The sequence below is a fragment of the Lygodium microphyllum genome, chromosome 9 (assembly GCF_053477565.2).
Source record: "Lygodium microphyllum isolate KBCC chromosome 9, Lygodium_microphyllum_v1.1.10, whole genome shotgun sequence".
NCBI classification, from domain to species: Eukaryota; Viridiplantae; Streptophyta; class Polypodiopsida; order Schizaeales; family Lygodiaceae; genus Lygodium; species Lygodium microphyllum.
The window spans coordinates 150,453,437-150,470,800 of NC_141143.1; the positions used below are offsets into that span (position 1 = coordinate 150,453,437).

Consider the following 17,364-nt stretch of genomic DNA (forward strand, 5'->3'; position numbering starts at 1 on the left):
AAGGATAAATTAATGTCTACATGAAAATAATGGCCAAGAAGCCTCAAATATCTCAAAATCAGCATTGTAAGTCACTTGCATTTTTTGCTTTCTTGAATTTTGTACTTCTTGATTTCCTTAAACTTGCAATTCCCAATTTTTGGCCATTTTTAACCAACAATTTCACCACTCCATTAACATCAAAAAACTAAATTGATGCATACCCATTGCTTCATCTATTACTTCCCTCTCAAATAGCCATTTGTATCACATAGTTATGAGCCTCTATATTTTTATACTTAGTCAAACATAGCTGAGTCCTCAAAGCTTCACACTCGCTTTGCAAATATTGTAACTCATACTACAACCCATGCTTGTCTTTGATGAAACCTTCCACTAATTATGATACAAAAGATCCCTTCAAAATCGTATGGAAACCCAATATATACAATAACATCCACATAATATCACAAAGAATAAAGATATAGAATAATGAGTTAATAAGTAAATCACTACTCTAATAACAAAGAGTAGGCATATCGATAAGAAGATATATTGATGCTAGTGAAGCATCTACATCATAATAAATTTATGACAATGTACTACACAATTTGGATTGAGCAAGACATTTTATCACCAAAAAATTTTGCAAGATACTCTAAGAGAATCAAAAAACAAAAAAAAAATGTAACATTTTATCTAGATCTACATCATAAGTTAGCATAATTTCAACCTACCTCAAACCATCTATAAAGTCTTTTATTGGGAGGTCCAAGCCAATGTGTTGGTCATCCATCTTACTCATGAACCCTGACTATACATGTACATACTCATTTCTTATTATTTAAGTGATAAGGCAATAAGGTGCTGCTTATAAGAGAGCCATTGGTGGCACCACAAACATACCATATGTCAGGCTAAATACACAATGGTATGGACATTGGATGGACTTCTATTATTTTAGAAGCTATAACTCACTAATCTTTCACTTTGTCTTCTTAATACTTTGCTCTAACTAACCATCCATCCTTCTCTCTATCCCAAGAAAGAAAGAATAAGAGACTAGCTTTGAGGTCCCATTGCTATGTTGTAGTTCAAAATCTTGAAGGCTTGAAGATGGTCCCACAACCCAAGCAACATAATCAAATGTTGTCGATCCTTCACATCCACCTTGGTAGCACACCAACAAATATAAAAACTAATAGACAAGAATAAGAAGATGATGTAGAACTTCATCTTTCCTCAATCCTTTGCTCAATACACCTCTCTCTCTCTCAACAATGGAGACAAGACGATAGAATGGACAAAGTGAATAGAAAGCTTCAATAGTTGCATTGATAGAGCTTCAGCAACATGGATGCACCAAAAGAGTAAATACCATTGAGACCTCCTACCCTTATATAGACCAAAATGAGGGATAGGGTTAGGTCACTTCTCTAGGGTGGCACCCCATTTGCATCCCACTTTGTGTTTTATTGTCTTCACAACTGTGAATTACTCTCTTTTGGGAATCCTACCCACTTTGTGGGATCTAGGTCTATCATTCCTTGATGTGTGCTCATAACTTAAGCCTAATTAGACCTAACATATGCTATTTTGATTACAAATACATTGTAGAACCCACACAATAATTATAGGTGCAATAAGTACATCTATAGGTGAGAAATACAATGTGGACAAAGCACACATGAAATAATACATCCATGACAATAACATGTCCAAGAAGAAAAATAATGATATGTTCCCAAAAATAATACACTCAAGTGCTCCAATAATAATAAGCTACAATAACATAAACTTGACACTTGTGCTTTCATTTTGCTTCAATCTTCCTTGACTTTACCTTTCAAATTTGTTATTAACATTAACCCATTTCAAGATGAGTGCTAGTCCCATGGCACTCATGTCAAAGGTAGTGTACATTAGATTGCATTGAATATGCAAAAAGCTAAAAATAGTTGATGAAGAAGTAGTCCTGATGGAGAGGAATGAATGTTGCTAATGAGAAACTATGGATAATAAGAGTGACATGTCTATTGATGAAGAAATGATACTAAAAATGATGGTGATTTTTGTTGATGCTAGAGAGGATGTTCAAAAACATATGGCTCAATAAATGGGGAGATGGTAGCTACATGAAGGATCAGTGATGGTGCTACTGAAGAAGAGATCATGGAATGGTGAGGATATAGAGGCCACTAATCTTGATGGGTCTTCAAATGGTCTTTCACAAAAATCCTATAATCCAACTTGTGCTCTCCCTAAGGGGTGGGTCCAACTTACTGATGAAGTGATTTGTGCATGTGCCAATGCAACTAGAGATGGGTCAAACTCTAGATACAAACTCCACATAAGCCAAAAGTATTGTCCCACACTTGAGGACATAATTGGTGTGAAGATTTATTGTACAACGTCATGCTTCAGGGTGGGGACAAATCACCTAAGAAACTTGGGATGTCTTGCCCTTGATGTGCCTTGAGAATCTAGAGCAAAGGGCTAGGGAGTTAGAGACAGAACCAACCAACCAAAGCCACTAGATGAACCTATTTTGAGGACCTCTAGGTGCATTGAAATGTGAGTGCACCTAACTAATCATGTAGCTTTTTCTCTCTTCTTTTTTTTTGGTGGTGGTGGTGGTTGGGGGGGGGGGGGGGGGGGGGGGGGGGGAGGGGGTGGGGTGGGTGTCCGCAGATTTGAGCTCTTCTCAAAGTAGAAGGGAAGAATCTAGATAGAAGGGGTGTGTGCACTATGGAAATCTACTATCCACCATGTCTAGATTTAGGGATGGAATAATGTCTCACCAAAATACTAGGCTACTAAAGCAAAGAGAACAGAGACAAAAAGAAAAAGAAAGTAACAAGTTGACAAATGCATCTTAAATGGATATGAAGCAAAATACTAGGCTACTAAAGCAAAGAGAACAGAGACAAAAAGAAAAAGAAAGTAACAAGTTGACAAATGCATCTTAAATGGATATGAAGCAAAGCAAAGAAAGAAAATGTCCAATTATGGAAAAAAAATTGCAAGAAAGTACCAAGACATACAACAAGTGCCCAAAGAGAGTTATTCAAATAGTTCTTGCTTCATCCGACTTTTCAAGTTCTATAATCATCAACATGTAATGTTGAGAGCGCTCTTCTATCCAATATCCACAACATGCTCAGCCAAATCAAGATGCCCCCACTCCATAGATGAGAGCTCTCTTCTTAAAGGGATCATCTTTAACAATGATGGTGAATAATGTCGATGACACAACACAAATGAAGTATACAAGAATAGAAAGTATTTTGGTTATTCATCAAAGAAACATTACTACAGCCAGTTCTCAGCTTGGGATTCATAAGGAAGTTTTTCCATTGAGTGTCTATTAAAGACAATTGCCTAGACAGATATCGTCACAATTGAAGTAAGAGATCTAGTGTATGCCTTTTGGAGCATGGAGGCTCAAGTTTCACCCAACAAAAAGGATATATGTCAGAAATGTACTGGACAAAAAAGTGTTGTGAAAAGCATTCTTTCCATATCTTGATGACTCCTAGGTTAACTCAAACCATTTCTATTATCTTTTATTCTTCTATTTTGTGTCAAGTGTGTTGTAATCTACGTGTAGTATATGTCATTGAGCTTGTTACATTCCCTATAGCGAACTTAAAGCACATCATTTGTTTCTTGTAGAAACATTTGCTATAATTGAGCCTATATTGATATGAAGGTGCTCAAATTGTACCTTGTATCATCATATACTCAATAGCACTTTTAATCTAATTGGAACACCATGTAATAATCTCAAAGATCCATCTACTCTTTACTTTCATATAAGGGACATTCTTAGAGCATTCCATCGTGTTTGGATACTAGCACATTGCTAGTGTTATACCGATTTGGTAATTTTCAATACCCTCATGATTCTACACTTTGCCATCAAATGGGGTGGCAGAATCGCTCTAGGAGTGTGTTGTATCTCATAGTACACTACCAAAAATGTTTTATAAAGTTTCAAATTTGTGATGCATAGTACCAAATGGATCTAGTACCCAGTACATTCCTTGTTATAGTACTAAATAGACACCTTGAAGTATGAAAACCTTCTATGAAGTACAAAATAAAAAATGTACAGTACCAAATGAATTTAGTATTCTAACACATTCCCTAGTATAGTACTAATAAAATACCAAATGCTTTTGTGAAGTAGAAAATTGCTACTATACATTATCAAAAAGATATAGTACAAGATTCAAATTGGTACAGGCGATACCAAATGGGGATATGAAATGTCTCCAATACTCTAATATTTCCTATAACAATACCAAATACTTTTGTGGAACCAAAGTGGGTCTATGTAAAACCAAAAGGGGTACCAATTAGATCTAGTAACTTTTTATTTTTCCAACCATGGTACCAAAATTTTAATGCAAAGTACCAAATTGGTAGAACCAAAAAAGTGCTTTGTCATATTTCCTAACACAATGCCAAAATTTTGATGTAAAGTCTCAAAATGGTATTATAAAGTACCAAATTGATACTGTGGATTCCTAAATCTATACTAAATAGTTTTTGCACAATAAATGATTATTTGAAATGAAAAATTAACCTCAGGAGTTTGAAAGCTTAATTTCATAGTTTAAGTTGTACCAAATATTCATAAGGGTTCATCTAGAAGTACAAATATCTCTTATAAGGGTTCATCTAGAAGTACAAATATCTCTTAGATGCTTTGAGGCATTGAAGCCTTATTTTGTCTAAAAATTGAAGAAGCAATATACATGTTGCTATGTATATCATGCCCAAATGATATATTTTAAGGAGGGATGAGAAAAAATAAGTTCATGCACTATGGAAAGGATCATGCATGTACATGTTTTGTCTCTTTTGCAGAAATGATTATCCAAGTCAATGTATGGCAAACCAATCAATATATCATGGCATCACCAATATGTGGGAATCATTTATGGATCCAAAGCATTGTGATTCAAAATACCATGTTAAAAAATGCTTGTTTGGGGATTGTGGTAGATGTGGAGCTAAGAGGTTGACAATGTATCCTAATGATACTTTAGAGGATAGTAGGGATATTATATGACTATGAAAATATTCATGAATTTCTCAACAAGGAAAATGGATGCATGTGGGGCTAATAAGAAAAGAAAATACTAGATGGTGCAATGAATGAGAAGCTCTACTTTTATTGATATGTTCTCCTCTCATCTTACATGCTTCCTCAAGCACAACTTCAACTTTCGATGGTAGGCACAAGAAATTAAAGAGTGTGTAATGAAGTTTCCATCTAATGTTATTGTTTTGATTCTTGAATTTGTAGAGAATCACTCATTTAAGATATAGAAAAAAATATAATTCATGCACTAGAGGTCTAATCAAGTTATGATACTTGTTCACATAACTTATGTTAGGAATGCTACAGATGCAGTGGAGAAAACACTCCACTTTTACATATCTAATGATAAGTTGTATGATTACATCATTGTTCTCTTATCCATGATAAGTGATTAAAATAGAAAGGTCGTTCTTTACAAAATCACTGGGTATGGTTAGATGGTGCAGCATCTCAGTTTAAAGCTTGAAGACCTTTGTAATTTATTGCTAGGTATTATCACTTGATAGGTTTATAGTTGATGCATAACTTCTTAACATCAAGTTATGGAAAAGGGGAGCACAATGGAGCTAGGGAAATCTTAAAGAGAACCCTCACTCACAAAGAGTAGAAACTATATGGTTGGCCTATCAAGTGTGTAGCCGATGTAGTCAACTTTTTAATAAGACATTTCAACTTGGAGATAAGGTATGTAGTATGCATAGAGTTTTTAAACTAGTTTCCAAGGATGATGTGCAATGCAATAACCAATGAGACTATGAGTGTGTTGCAGGCTCATGCTCATTTCATTGCATTGATGGATATTCAAAGTATAATCCATGTGATTTATGTTATCAAACACTCTCATGTTTCTCTGGACAATGAAGAAGATAGAAGAATCAACAACACATAGAAGAATGGAAATATCTAATCATCTAGCATATCCCAAAACTAGAGGATACTTGCAATGATGAGGAGGAGGAGGAGGATTGAGACATCAACAATTTTCATTTTTTGCCAATGCAAAATGACTCAGACCTTCCCATTTATGAAGAGAACCTTGATCATTTGCGTGAGCTATTGTCCATTGGAGACAACTTTGCAATCAAGGCAGTAGAGAAAGATGAGGATTTTTATCTAGTCAAATACATTAGAACTATGTATTAGATAGTGAAGGCACAAAAGGATGCATGGCACAACAAAATTTTCAAAGGGGACAAAGTAATTGAAGGCTTATATTATGGTCAAGTTGAAGGCAAGATTGACACATACAGCCTTCTAGATCACACATCTCTAATTATGATCTACTCACACCTTGTAAGAGCAATCAGATTTCCCACAAAGCCTATCCCTAGATGTAAAAATAGATTCATGTTATCTATTGAGGTTTATGAAAGCATATACAATAGCATACCATACCATGATGACAATAATCAAGATGCAATAATCCTACAACAGATAGCACCAAGTAGTGGCAGTAAGAAGTACCAATAAATATCTATGACAACTTCTTTCAACACCAAAACTCCACCCATTCAGTTTATTTTATTAAAGAGGATTGTTTTTTTTCCTTCTCCTGAGTTTCATGTGTTTTGATAGCAGTGTGATATCTCAAAATACCAACTTTCCAAATGCATACCTACTACCTAATAGTACCAAATTTGATATTATTCATAGTACCGAATTTGGGACTCTATAGTGCCAAAGTTTAAAGATCCTATTGGTTCTTTATTACATGGTCCAATTTGGTCAATACTATACCAAATGGTTGGATTCGTTTGGTGTTGGTACTTTAACACGGTACCAAACTTGGAATTGCATAGTAACAAATGCCTAAATTCTACTAGTCTTCCCACTTTAATTCAATTCCTAGTTTGGTTTTGTGGAATATCAAATTTGGCACTATGTAATACCAAAACTTTCAAGTCCTTTGTTATTGAAGCTTCTTTACTACATGACCGAATTTGGCATATATAGCACCAAAGCTTGAAATCTATTATTCTACATACTTAAATAGAGTATGAAACTTGAACATTCATAGCATGAAATGCTTAAAGTCTTTTTTTATTGCAGCTTTAATATAGTGCCAAGTTTAAATAGTAAAAAATTTTGACACATCATAATACCAAGCTTGGTGCTAATATCATAATCATCGTGATCACATTTTTAAAATCCCTAAGATGACCACATAATACCACTCACAATATCATAATCAACTAGATTCTAATGACTCCAACAATACTTCAACATACAAAAGCAAACAAGACATCACAACATGTCAAAAATTGTAAATTAGAAAAGGTTGAATGTACCAAGAAGTGCCCAAAAAGGCTTTGATATTGATAATTCTATACAAAAAATCAATACACAGTGTGGTAGATATAGGATTGCGTGTATAGCAAGGCTATCATATAACTTCTAAACATTGGAGTTGAATTATAAACTATACAAGACATGCCAATTGGGACAAATCATACATTTGGGGGTTCATGATATGAATAGCCTTCCATTTGAATGAAGTAATTAGCCATCAATGGTCACAAGTCATCCTCGACATCAAACATCAGATGTTACCTACAATAGGCCAATGGGCAGGGATCTTCAATCCATCATTGAAGCCAAGGCTTAGCTATATCCATTAGATATGAGGGACCATCATGGGGCTCAACTTCTAGCACATAGGAACGAATTGCTAACCAGTTTTTATATTTATTCTTTAAAGACATATAGCAAGTGTCTTCCAAAAGTATCACGTTAGTAGCGTCAAAATGAGGGTGTTTTACCCACACTTTTTGCAAGTTTTTTTAAAACATAAACTTTGGCCAATATTCCGCACCAACATAAGGAATGTCATGAAAACTCTCTCATCGTACTTTGCACTCTTCTTGAGAAAATATGTATGTTCATACATAGAAAATGAAATAAGACTTAATCAATAAGACTATAGAATACATAAATATGAATGTCCTCTAAGTAGCTTTATATGTTAAAACATTGGGTTTTTCAAGGTGTAGAAGAAGCATGTAGACAAAATCTACATTAGCTTTGGCCTCCTACAATAGCTCAATATCATGACATTTGCTCAAGATCCAAGTTCCACTAGGAGCTTTTTGGCTTTTTGGCCTCACCTTACACTAACATTTTTTATTAACCCAGATTGGTTTTGACTCATCTGATAGCATGTCTGGTTTATAGGATCTTTTGAATCCTTTAAAGAGCATCCCATTGATGTCAACAATCATCAATCTACCTTTTATTGCAATAAGATCATTTGGGGGCTTGCTTTTCCTATGACATTATGCTCATCGAGCCACCAAGGTCATGTGGCTAGAAAAGAAATTAACAAATGAGATATGTACAAGAGACAAAACAAATAGTTCAAAAGTGGCACAAACAAGACATATATAAGAGACCAAGTAAATAATTGAACTTAAAAATAATAGAAATCAAGTGTCGTAGAAGAATCGTCATAAAGGGCTAAGCTAAAAGGCTATGTAGTGTGCCTATAGATACACTACATCTTGCATGCACGCATCTTAGGCATACACACATAAGATTGCTTTGTCCCTTTTACACAAAAAATTTCCATTACAGGAGCATCATCTTCACCTAGTTACTACTCATTTTCTACAAGTCCTACAATAAGCTCCTTCGCTCCCTCCATCTCTTCCTTTTGCTCTTCAAAGATAGAAACTTCGGTGAGCCCCTCCTCTCCCTCTAGGTTCCCCTTCTACTCCTCATAGATAGCAAGCTCGGTGGGCTCCTTGTGTCACTCCAAGTCCCCCTTCTACATTTCACAGATAGCAGGCTCAATGGGCTCCTTCCCTCTCTCCAGGTCCCCCCTTCTTCACTCCACAATCACTAGGTTCTCCTTTGTGGTCCTTGACTCCATCTACCCTGAACTCTAGCTTCACATCATGCATACCCTATTGCCTTTTTGCATTTTCATCAACCATCATCTCATCACAAGACTTAGTAATCGGGTGGTCATTTATGCCTAGCACCTCCTCTTGCACACTAAGGAGTGAGATTTGATACAAGGTTAATGTGCATCTTCATCAAGTCCCATAGCATCAAGGCCCTTGTCTCCCTCTAAAATGTCCTTTTGCAAATTATCTAGCACGTCTTGAATTTGTTCTCTAATAGTGTCATGCATTTTTGTGCCACCCAAGTTTCTTTTGGGGTCATTAACCCCTTGCAACTCTTCAATGTCCACATCAAAGTTATGTCTACCCTTTGAGTCCTTGTCTGTAGCATGGTTATTTGCATCCTCCATATTTGCCTCAAAACTACAAAGTTTAGATGCCAAATTAACACATTCTAAAATTGTATAATTACTAAATTTTTGAGACGAACGTGTCTATACTACTAATTTTCTCTGACTTCAATGTTAAGTATTCCAATTTAAAACGTGGGGGTTTTTCTATATTTTAATCATTACAAGTTAATTTTTATTAAGTATACCTAAGTGTAACAATGTGTAAATGCGTAAATGTGATAAATATTCACATTTCATTAACAAAACCACTTATCCAATATTTTTTGCACATTCATTAACTTGATTTTGACCACACATTGTTCTATTGAAGTAAAAATTGAGTAATGGGGACATTACGTCCTCCCCCCCCCCCCCCCCCCCCTTAAAGAAATTGAGATGTCCTCATCTTGACAAAAATCGAGGGTGCTCTTTTATAAGGGTTACCTCATTAACCCAAGTGGAAATCCTTCTACAATGTATTTCCTCAAATTTTGGCTCCTTAAAGATTTTTCCCTTCTATCCAAGATTTTCTCAGGTTGCATTTCCAAAATTCCTTGAGCCAACATGACTATTTTCTCATCGTCTATATAATATGCCTACCTTCTACTCATACTCTCCTTCCTCAATTCAAAATTTCTCTCCTATGCTACTACGTAAGCAAAAGTCACTTAACCTTTATACATATACACAAGGGAAAAATCCCTACACAAACCCAATCTACTTGCATACTTCAAGATATTGTATATACTAGACAAATGCTTTAGCTGATGGTCATACGCATTGAGTTTGGATGTAGCAAAGTTGGAAATCCTGTTCACACACAAACAAGAACTAAGGATTAGCAATAATAATTAATATAATAAAAAATAAATTGGTCATACTAAGAAGGGCAAGGTCCCAAAAGGGAGTCCCCTTGCCACCCTATTAACTCCCTCACCCCACGTGGCTGCATGCCCCTCCCAAAAGGGAGTCCCCCTTGCCACCCTATCAACTCCCTCACCCCACGTGGCTGCATGCCCCCCCCCCCCCCCCCCCAGAGCATACCGTATGTGCCTTCTCCCTCAAAGCTCACATACCCTACTCATGACCTCCTCTATCACTTCCATACTCTTTGGCATTCCACATACTCATCTCTTTGTTTCACCTCCTCTCTGTGGTGTCTCACAATTGTAGATACAAAACATTGAATGATTATGACTTTGAATTTCTTTACATCAAAATGGAAGTATGTTTTACATTAATATCCTATGCAAAGATCATTCTTATAAAATACAAGCTTTGATTGGCAAAATAAGCTTGCATTACAAAACCCACCCACATTTGGAAGTTCAAATATATAGTTTAGGAGAAGGGGGCATTGAGGCACATTCTCCACCCACAACTAACACCATTAGTAGGATATTATGGGACTTGCATAACTAATGTAGCCATGTTATTTACAATGTATAGTCTACCACAAGGTACTCCAAGAAGCATACAAGCTTTCTTGTAGCTATATATAAAGACACAAATGAAGTTCATGCTCTTGATAGCACCTTCAGAGAATACAAATTAACCTCAAAGGAGAGGCATAAGTACTTATTGTTGAGCTCTTCTGTGGTAGCCCCTGCCTATTAATAGTATTTGCAAAATAACATACACTTGTATGCAAATCGTACATTATCAAACTTCAATAATGCCTATAAAATTAATCAAACTAAATAAAATTCCAAAGCACTATGATGAAAACTAGAAAAGAAGAACACATATAAGCTATGCTCTTGATCAAGCACTTACTCCTCATTATAAACTATGAAAAGAATATGTAGATTATCAAGGGGCATCAAATAAAACAAATTGAAAACTTGCAAAAATGAGATGTCATCATTTTGTAGATGCCCCAAAATCAATAGGTCAAGGCAATATATGGCCCTCTTGTCCTCTAGTGGCAACAAAAATATTACATAGATATCAAAAGCAAGAAAATAAAAAGATGATCAAGGCAACACACCTAATGAAAACAAGGATAAAGATGCCCATACACTAAACAATAAAAACTTATAATTGGAGGCTATGAGCAATGAAGTTGATGAGCTCCTTGTCATCGTGTGAGAAAGCACCTAAATGTCAACATTGTTGAACACTAGCACATCTCCTGCTGCCCTCTAACTGGTAAGGGTTTAGGCTCAACATGGGGCTTAAGATTAGGCCTACATCAAGGCTTAGGTTGGGTCTCTAGTTGGGGCTTGAGTGAAAACTCGGTCTTGAGCTGTGGCTCAAACTTGAGAACCTTAAGCTTAAGCTCAGTTCGAGTTGAGTCTAGGGCTCGCACCAAGTCTCAAGCTCGCGTTGGATCTAGGGCTCAAGCTTGGGTTAAGAATTAGGATTAGGCTAGGGCTAAGGGGATCCCCAAGCTACTGCATGTGAGCATGTGTCCCTCTCTCATGGAAGACAAGGAATCTTTGCCTAACTCCTAGATGAAGAGAGCATATGGCAAGAATCTCCCGCATGCACTAGTCTGAGATCTCTATAGTATTCAGAACCCTATCATAGCAGAATTGCAAAAGGCATAAAAGTTGTGGAAATCACTAGGCATGATTGTCTCACCTTGTGAGCTTGGGCAACAAGAAAATATGTATCTTCAAAAAAATCGACTAGGAAGCCTTCAGAAATCTCTTGAAGTGTGGGGCTGCTAAGTTACTCCATCACATGTCTATGCCCCATCACTCATAGGTATCATGAACCAATTTTGGAAGGACATGTGTCATATTGCGGGCTACATCTGGCATTGTATTGTGTGTAGTTTGCAAAGCACTGCATGGTGTGCATAATATCTTCTACACCTTGAGAGTGGGAAGAACCATGTGCCATGAACCCTAAACCATGAACCAAAGAGAGTCGCTAACAAGCAATAGATAATACTCCTAACGCTTATGAGGCATGAGCTGCTTCGTGATGACCCTCAAAGATCGCAAAATAATCAAACTTTTTTGGGAGGAAGGAAGCACTAAGGGAGGGTCACTACCAAGTGATAGAGGTTTCTTTATGACAATGAGTTGCCATGAATCACTTGGAGGCAACCCTCAAAGAGTCATTATGAAGCCATAAAGACTACTCCATAACACTTACGAGGCATGAAATGCTTGGTAATGACCCTAAAAGACTATGAAATGACCAAATTTTTTTCTTTTTTTGGGTGGGTGTGTGTGTGTGTGGGGGGGGGGGGGGGGGGGGGTTGGGGGGGAACACTAAGGGAGGATCACCAACAAGAGATAGAGGCTACTCCATGACAATAAGTTTCCATGAATCACTCCAATAGTAACCCTCAAAGACCTTGACACTAGCAAGCCCTTCATGGTGGGACCACCACCAAGCGAAAGCAAGCCATTGGCTGCAAATTAAGGCTATCAATCACTTGGTGATGATCCCCAAGGTCACAAACTTGTGAGGCACATGTATTCGGGAGGGGGAGGGGGTGAAAAGGTTGTCTTAAGGAACAAAACATGGCACTACCAAAGAATAGGTCAAGGAATAGTTGTGGTTGCATGTATGATTATTTGGGAGTGGACTCAAAGTTTTCTAAACTCATAAATACCCTTCTTCTAGGAGTAGGCACAACAAAAGCCCAAGAGCTTAACATAGAGCTTAATGGACAGTGTGAGGGCCTAGTAGAGGGCTCAACAAAAATGGTTGGATGTGGGTAAGATACAAAGCTAAGAAAAGGTGAGAGTTAAAAAAGTAGCAACATGGATGGGGAGTCCAGTTTAATAAACGACCCCTAGGAGGGTGAGGGAAGGGGGGATACCTTACATACAGTATAGTACCTCTCAATAACCTCGATGGTGACCCTAGTATGGTCTCCATGATTTTCTAATGTGTCTTCACTAAAATCATATGGTAGTTTTCTACAAGCCCTCATGTGGCTTAGTTGTGATCCTAGTGTGGTGTAAACCATGAATGGGTCCCTCCTAAGGGAGAGAGGTCCCTCCTAGAAGTGGAGAGCCCTCATATCACTCTCTGGTGAGCTTCCTATGTGGGCTAAACCCCAAATGGCTTGCCATGAAGCATGGGAGGCCTCTCCTAGAAGTACAAAGTTCTCATATCCTAGCTAGTGACCTTTGCATGGCAGTGTGAACCCTGAATGGGTCACCACCAAGTATGAGAGTCCCCTTCTAGAAGTGCAATGCCCACATATCACTAGGTGGTGACCCTTCTGTGGGATGAACTCCAAATCTGTCACCACTAAGTGAGAGAGGTCTCTCCCACAAGTGTAGAGCCCTCATATTCCTAGGTGGTGACCCTTGTGTGGGGTGAACCATGAATGGGTCCCCGCTAAGTGAGAGAGTCCTCTCCCAAACTATAGAGCCCTCATATGGCTAGGTCATCCCTAGTGGTTTAAGTGATTTCTTTAGCTTGGAGTTTTTTTTTTTGCTAACTTCTTGTTTTCTCTGTAAGGAAACAAAACAAGATGCAGTTCAAGCTAGAGTTTGAGAATAACATAAAGGAGACCTCTGCTAAAAAGCTATTTATGTTCCTCTATAATGCTCATGCTCATGCTCATACTCGTGCCCCTAAGTTGTCCAACATTTTCAATGCATCATTCCCTATTGAGAATGTTTTACTCTCCTATAGGAATGTGTTGGCTAAGCACATCGAAGAATACAAAACAATCTCTTCAAGGAGCACAATCACCGAAGAGGCAAAGGAATGTTTGTGCTAAGGACTATACAGCTAATAAAGTCACAAAAAATAGCTAGGTAGGGTGTTGAATAAAATACTTGTAATTCACACAAAGATAGAGAGAACTACCAAGTACACTCAAAGAAGCATTGTTTAATGCATTCTTGTTTTGCTTTTCTTTCCTTCTTGCATCTCCTTGTGGATGAGGATGACCCAATAGGGTCCTCACAACCATTGGATATGCTAAGGAAAATAGGAAACATATCATTAGGAGAGGTTGAAGATCTAGAATAGATGACACCCTTTGATGCAAAAAAGGAGAGAGTAGAGAGGCTATTCTTCAAAGTTTGAGTGAACCATGCCTATTTCCCCCGATAAGCTAGAGAATGTGTAACTAGTCTCAACATGTGAGGAAGAAAGCTTGTTTCGTGCTTGCTTACTTTTACAATGTTTCGATGAGCTAAACTATGTGTCCCTAGCCAATATAATGAACTTGCTAAACATCCATTAGGATTATAATCTTGCTATCTAAGCCCAATTTAGTGAGGTTGACTCAAGATAAGCAGTGAACAAGGTAGATTTGCATCCCCTAGCTAACTTAGATGTCAAAGATACAAAGTTTGGGAGGGATAAGCATATTCTCAAAAGCACCAAAGCAATGCCCAAGTTTTATGAGCAACAGTAATTGCATACCAAGGAAGGAAGACCTATCCAACATGAGAATGTCTAAGAGATCAGTGGCTCAAGAGGATGGGATGGCACAATCCCTTTGTGGTGGACGAGATGTTTTCTTGAAAGTGAGGAAAATAAACGGGTATTTATTTTTTGCTCTCCTTATTCTTCGTCAACCATAGTTCTTGGTTTTCTCTTTTAAGAATGTAAATTTGCAACAAAGTCCTAGTCTACAACAATGACTTTCTTACACATGTACAAGGCTCAACGACATAAGCTACCAACATCTCCAAGTCAATAGGACACAATAAAGATGCATCTCTTTTACAATACATTGGTAAATGGGATCATAAAAAGATACATGCAAAAAGAATGTATTGTAGCATATTGTAGAGAAGATTGCATTTCTACAAGAGCCCTATCTTTCCTCCACCACAAAAATTCTCTTTTTGTAAAGTTTGCAAATCTCCTAGTTCCTCGATCCCTATTGCAAAGATATTTTATTACAATACAGGAACATTGTATCCCATGCCTCCCAAACTTCAATTTTCATGGTCCTTGCTCTTCCATCATCTTCATGGTCTTTGATTGCACTATCTGATGCTTTCCATTGGTTATATTAAATTTGAGAAAAACATTCCTTGGAATTCCTTTTTTTGAACTTGTCATGGAAGCCCAAGAACCTTCTAACTATAAATCCTCCTATTCAGGGTTTCCTAGCAATACTATTCTCACTCTTGGATCTTTGAGGATCTTTCTCAATTGCAACATTAACCCATTGAGATCAATGTTTGACAGAACCTTTTCAATAGTCTTGATAGCATTGCCCCTAGTTGTTTGGAACTACAAGTTTCATGCAAATGCAATGTAAAGATCCACAATTTTCTCAAGTATTCTACAGAAGGTATGCAATGTGCACATGTAAACATGTGATAAAGGGATATTGAGAACAGCTTGAAAGTTCAAATCATTGATATGCTTATCACACACCTTTCCATGTAGCATTGCACTCCTTGGCCAAAGCCATGTAGTAAATGCAAGGACTCTTAGCATTAACACCTTTTGACACATAATACATATACTTTAGTGTCTTCAAATATGCAACCATGTATCACTCCACTTTATATTGTCCAAACCCTCCAACACTTTCTCCCATACCTCTTAATCCCTCATCACCCTATGTAATATATTAAAATCTTCAAAGTCAATGTGAAATGCGTCCAACCCACAAGGAGCCTTATTCATCAAGGTGATATGAACTCTCTCCGTTTTCTCCCCTTCACAATCGCAGTTTGATCTAGCTTGATAACAAAATTGGAAATGCCATTTTCCATGGTATGCTCTAGCCTATAATGCTTTATTATAATTGTCTACAAAGTCCTTAGTTCAAAGAATATGTTGTTCAAGTTATTGTACTTTAGCACTCTCTTCTTTCTAGGATAATTGCCAATGATGTGAAAGGGTTCATGAAGGACTTCCATGACTATTTGATTGATAATGTGTCATATTTATAGAACTAAAGATGCCTTTGAAAGTAAAGACCCTTTGACCCTTCTCTTCTTCACTGCCTCTTACATGACTTTGAGAGTTGAGTGTAACTTTGTCTATAAATTCCAAGGTGCTTTGAAACTCCTCTTTATCCAGATAAGACCTTTGCATGAGATGTCCAACACATTATTCCTTGGCTTTCTCAAACCTCTTCTCGATCAACATGTTTTTCACAATTGTACAAGGAATGATGGTTATGTAGGCTTGTGATGCTCTCTCCATGTACCTTTTTGCTTTGTTCAAATGGAGAAGGACCCCATCAATTACAACAACATACACATGAGTATGGATTCACAATGCAATCACACAACAGTGAGTGCTTTACTTGGAAGTTAATGCTCCCAAAACATAGTAGAAGAACACAAAACTAGTTTTGAGTGAGTGACTAACTTTTATTATATTGATCTTATTCTTTTGCTACAACCTCCACTTATAGGCTTAAGAGTCTCGATATTCTTCAAACTTATCTGCATTTCATGCAACTTGAGCTTGGTTTCCTTCCCTCTAGCTACAAGTAGCTTAGTTTGAAGACTCCTTGCTTTTCATTAGATCTGTTCTATTTATTTTCCTATTGTACATCTTTCCTAATGTAACCACTAGTTAATGCTATATATAAGCTAGAAGCCCTCGATGGTCATCTTCAACAAACCTTAGCAACAATGAAAAATTAGAGAATGGAGGGGTGCTTCTTGTTGTAGGATCAACAAGACACAACCTACCATTAGTCCATAGACAATATTCTTTTGACCCTCTGACCTCAATGCTTCCATTGCACTCGACATATTCACAGTATATATAGATGTGGTGTACGTTCGCCCATGCTTGCAATAGAGTTACCAAGAAGTAATCTATACTCCAAATATAGTGGGTTAGAGTCTACTAAAACTATAAATTTGAATAAAAAGAGGGAAAAGTCTTTGTCACTAAAGGAAAATTCCAAGTGGCAATGAGACATTGAACATAACAATTACATATAATGCTTTCATCATCATTGATTGATAAGAAAAGTACCACGTACAAAGGGGTGAATATTTTCCCAAATTGTGATTTTATTTTCCAAGTTTTTTTTCTAAAATTACACCATACTTTCTCTCTCCTCTATTTCTTACAGGACCAAAAAAAGATCTCAAATCTCCCCTAATGTAGGATCTCATGTGGT

At 37.1% G+C, this 17,364-nt stretch overlaps 1 pseudogene; it reads left to right on the top strand.

Annotated features, from left to right (window-relative positions):
* Window positions 1-3,206: 3,206 nt before the first annotated feature.
* On the top strand, window positions 3,207-5,059 carry LOC148031713 (uncharacterized; annotated as a pseudogene).
* Window positions 5,060-17,364: the final 12,305 nt, after the last annotated feature.